We start from the raw sequence: 5156 nt of genomic DNA on the forward strand, positions 1-5156 counted from the left end.
AATTCATACAAGGATTATGACTAGTACCTAGTGGACATTGTTGGTATAGCAACTAAAAATAACACAGAAACCTAATTTTTTGTGATATCAATGTCAAATTTGGAACACAACTTCTTTAGATTTTAGGCTTTTCATTTGACATGAAATTAAATTCAACACATACTTTTTTTTTTTTTTTTTATAAAATATAAATAAATATTAAATTATTATTTTTTATTACAACAAACTTAAACACCTATAACTTTTTTATTTTACATTTTATTCAACTTCTTTCACATGTACAAGAAACTTCCAAGTGTGTTTTTAAAAACGAGCCCAAAATTAGGTTCATATTCCAAACCGTTCCAGAATTACATTAATTTGAATCTGGACATGCCCTTTTCAGCTCTACCCCCAAAAAGGGGGGGTGACACTTAAGGGGTTAAAGAAATAACCATTACACACTTACTGTTTATGCATTCACATAAGGTGCTCATCTTAATAAATTAATTCATTTTCAAATCTGGTCAAAACATTGTGTTCAACAGTTTCAACAACTAACATGTTTAAAACTAAATTTTGTATTTAGGAGTTACATATTGCTGATCACAAAATGATACAATATCTAAAGGTCTGTAATCTATTAAGTCACCAGGCAGCTTTGCCATGTCATAATCTTTAGTTCTGATGACAGTGAAGGAAAAAAGGTGTTCATCAAAATATTTAACTCTTAAAACTCAAGAACATACGTGCACATTCTCTTTCACTTTGGGGAATAATGTGTATAACCTCACCAAATAATGGTTCTTCCCTTTTATCTTCTTTTAAAGTCTGAACGCATCTTGTCCGGTATGTTGTTCCCAAAAAAACTGATATTATTCGTAACATGAATTGAACTGGTATAAGTGAGTCTCAAAATGAGTCTGTCTTAAGCTCTTCCTTCTACAAAGATCCAATCACAACTGGGAAAGCATTTGGCACAGTCATTTAAAAAAAATACTCATAAATTTGAAAACAGAGGACAGTTGGCATGGACACTGAAGATTGCACAGCCAGAAGAATTTGAGAAAGTCTGTCTACAGAACAGGTCAGGCTTCCAACATCAAGTGGAAGGCCAAAAGAATCATTCTTTGCCACAATTACATACTGGGCTCCATGTCCTAGAGGGAACCTTTCATGGATTCACTGAGCAAGGAGGTCACGTTGGTACCAGCCTACAGAAATGAAACAATGAAAAGCATCAAAAAATGTTACTGCATGAGAAACAATTTTGTTTGATCCCAAGCTAACACAGTAAAAAGCATACCGGCACTTGCTCCAACAGGTATGAGACTGCAGAGTTCACACAGCATTAAATGCCAGCAACACTTCTCCCAGATGCCGTGGGTGGAAGAAGATGAATGAGGATCTTCAACATAGTTTAACACAACTCATCTTGATGAAGTGAAGATGCAGGTCACATGCAAAAGAGAAAATTAAAACAAATTTTATTTGAAATTATTATTTTGTCATGAATTCAAATGTTAAAATTCACATTTATTTTTCTTATTTAAACTATGTTTAGAAATGTATGCACATGCAACAGACAGTGAGGTAGAAAATCATACCATCATGCTGATTGTCAGCTTTCTCCAGAAAGTGTTTGATGTCATTTTTCTTCTCCAAGGATGCTACTTCCTTGAGCTTTGGAATTATGGTCTCTTCCCATTTCCGTATGAGCAAGTTTTCTTTTCCATCTGTGAGCTTGGAAAATTCTATGTCCATCCTCAATGCTAAAAAACAGAAACAAAAAAAATATTAATATTACAATTATGAAATACAAGTATGTGTAAAGTTCTCTTCATTGAGCATGTCTATTACCAAGGCTGGCATGTCAAGAAATCCGTGATATTCCTTGAAGATTTCAGCAACAGTTGGGGATATTGTCGTTATCCATCTCTTTTGGTAACTGAAGGTTTGGTCAACTGTAGTCTTTATTGATTATGAATTCTCTGGTGATGGTCGCATCCTCTTTATCAGGGTCAACCAATCACTTGGCACAGTTTCATCTGGACTTGACAAAGATGGTTGCTGTGTACACTGACGACATTTCAAACTGTACATCCGCTGGCTCTGTTGAAGCTTCCGTCTGATGTTCCATAGTCTCATTTCTATAAATCTACTGTGTGATGGTCCATCAAAAAATGCTCCTGACATGAGTAATGCAAAAATAGAACTAAGTTGGAGTCAAGTATACTTGAGCAGGTTATATACACATTGCTAAGTAATTCACTTTATAATGTAAAAATATCCTTACCTGACCCTCATTTTCGTCAAATCCTTAATGAGGGGAACAATGACACAATCTCCTTTACTAGTGTCAACTTTTCTGTACCAGATGGATAGCTGGAAAGAAAAAAAAAATCAAAAGAATACAGTTGCAGAAATGTAACTTAAATGTAAAAGGACGGTAATGGTAATGAGTTCATGCTCAAAACATACTCAAGTCTATCCCTAAATATGTACCATTCTGCCAACACATATTTACAAAAACCGCGCGAAATGCCCTAGCTTGCGTGCCCATTGACAACATTTAGTTTACAGGCCTCCCGTGTATGTACGGAGTACGGAACCATGGAGGCAACATAAAAGTTAAAAATAAAACTACTTGGACAACTAACACAAAACAATCTTAAGCAAGATGGGGAAAATATTTACTATTATAGATGTATTTTAATTATTTTCACTCACCTGAGGCAGAGTCGCATTATCTGACAGGGCTGTCGGAGCGACGGTTGAAAAAAACGTCACTGCGCAGAAGCTCACAGCATGTACATTCCTGCAATCCAGTATTATCTCCCCGCGCGCTTAAATGCTTATTTATATTGGCAACATAATAAATAAACTACATAAATACAGTAGACCTCGCCCTTTGACTTCAGACAAAATAAATATGCATTTTATTTCAATATGTACTGCTTAAATGTGTTTAACACAGACATTGTGTAAACAGTTAAGCACAATATTTACACACAATGGGTCTCATTCATGAAACACGAGCAGAACGAATTTTTGTGTAAATCGCGTGTAAAGTGGTTTTGGCGTAAATTTTCGGATTCATTAAAACGTTCGTATTTTCCAAATGTTAGTTGGTACGAAAGAAATCTACACCTGCTCCCAGCCACGCGTAAATAGTGCGTTTAACGTCTGAACGTTTTGCTCATTAATACGGCTGCATTTTAATTCATAATCGGGTACATATTTACACAGCATTTTGAAAAAAAAATATTATATATATTAATTACATACGGTTTTTCTTTTAACTTGTATTATGAGAGCCAGTAATAGCCCTTACGGAAATTAACCATGGTTTTACTACAAATGAAACCAAAAAACCATGGTTACTATAGTTAAACCATGGTAACCACAAATTAACCATGGTTTTGCTATATTAACCAGTTTAACCACGGTATATGTAGTAAATCTGTGGTTAGACAAATGGGAGTCAATACGCCAAAAAAACATGGGTTACTACAGTTTTACTATAATAAAACCATGGTAATTTTTCGTAAGGGAGGATCTGTAATATGCTGCCAAACTTCCTTTTTTAGGACCTGATACGCCACTAGTACGCTTGAAAATAAAATGTGGCGTTTTGAATGAACTTCTGATAATAAAACTTCAATTTCTGCAGCTGAGAAATGTTTCTTTTTCAGTCGCTTTTGAGAAGACATGTTGAAATCCTTCGTTTGGTGTCATAATATGATGCTCATATATAGTTGTCAGTCGGATTTAATAGGCGGGATTTATGGTAATTGAGAGTGAGCGTGCACGCGCGTCCCATTTACGACTGATTGGAATTCATTAACACACACTCACATTTCACTATCACATCTGACGTTTACGAAGTTTTTGTGAATCAGGAGAAGAGTTTTCGGGAAGTTCTCTTTACGCGCAAATCACTCAGATATTTACTCGTATATTTACGAATGTTTCATGAATGAGACCCAATGTGTCTGTAGTAACACAAAATGTGTTACGAATCATTTAACACATATTGGGTCTCATTCATGAAACACGAGCAGAATGAATTTTTGTGTAAATCGCGTGTAAAGTGGTTTTGGCGTAAATTTTCGGATTCATTAAAACGTTCGTATTTTCCAAATGTTAGTTGGTACGAAAGAAATTTAAACCTGCTCCCAGCCACGCGTAAATAGTGCGTTTAACGTCTGAACGCTTTGCTCATTAATACGGCTGCATTTTAATTCATAATCGGGTACATATTTACACAGCATTTTGAAAAAAATATTATATATATTAATTAGATACGGTTTTTCTTTTAACTTTTATTATGACAGCCAGTAATAGCCCTTACGGAAATTAACCATGGTTTTACTACAAATGAAACCAAAAAACCATGGTTACTATAGTTAAACCATGGTAACCACAAATTAACCATGGTTTTGCTATATTAACCAGTTTAACCACGGTATATGTAGTAAATCTGTGGTTAGACAAATGGGAGTCAATACGCCAAAAAACCATGGGTTACTACAGTTTTACTATAATAAAACCATGGTAATTTTTCGTAAGGGAGGATCTGTAATATGCTGCCAAACTTCCTTTTTTAGGACCTGATATGCCACTAGTAGCCTACGCTTGAAAATAAAATGTGGCGTTTTGAATGAACTTCTGATTATAAAACTTCAATTTCTGCAGCTGAGAAATGTTTCTTTTTCAGTCGCTTTTGAGAAGACATGTTGAAATCCTTCGTTTGGTGTCATAATATGATGCATATATATATATCATATATAGTTGTCAGTCGGATTTAATAGGCGGGATTTATGGTAATTGAGAGTGAGCGTGCACGCGCGTCCCATTTACGACTGATTGGAATTCATTAACACACACACACATTTCACTATCACATCTGACGTTTACGAAGTTTTTGTGAATCAGGAGAAGAGTTTTCGGGAAGTTCTTTTTACGCGCAAATCACTCAGATATTTACTCGTATATTTACGAATGTTTCATGAATGAGACCCATTTTGTGTAAATTTTTAACACATCTTTTTTAAGAGTGTAACCAGCAGTTTATAAGCTAAGGTCATGCTTTCTTTAATGCAAGAACACAGATGTTCTTGATAGTTTATACTGTCCAGCTCATTGCTACTGTTTGTATATGGCTTGTGACAAAA

At 35.0% G+C, this 5156-nt stretch overlaps 1 long non-coding RNA gene across 1 annotated transcript; it reads right to left on the reverse strand.

The window, feature by feature from the left end:
* Positions 1–472: 472 nt before the first annotated feature.
* Positions 473–2172, reverse strand: LOC113090541 (uncharacterized). The gene is made up of 4 exons (XR_003287159.1): positions 1840–2172; positions 1587–1751; positions 1286–1413; positions 473–1193 (listed from the first exon to the last, which is right to left on the reverse strand). It is a non-coding gene; the product is annotated as an uncharacterized LOC113090541 (long non-coding RNA).
* Between the last annotated feature and the right edge of the window lie 2984 nt (positions 2173–5156).

This window comes from Carassius auratus, unplaced genomic scaffold (assembly GCF_003368295.1).
Source record: "Carassius auratus strain Wakin unplaced genomic scaffold, ASM336829v1 scaf_tig00056455, whole genome shotgun sequence".
Classification (NCBI taxonomy): Eukaryota; Metazoa; Chordata; class Actinopteri; order Cypriniformes; family Cyprinidae; genus Carassius; species Carassius auratus.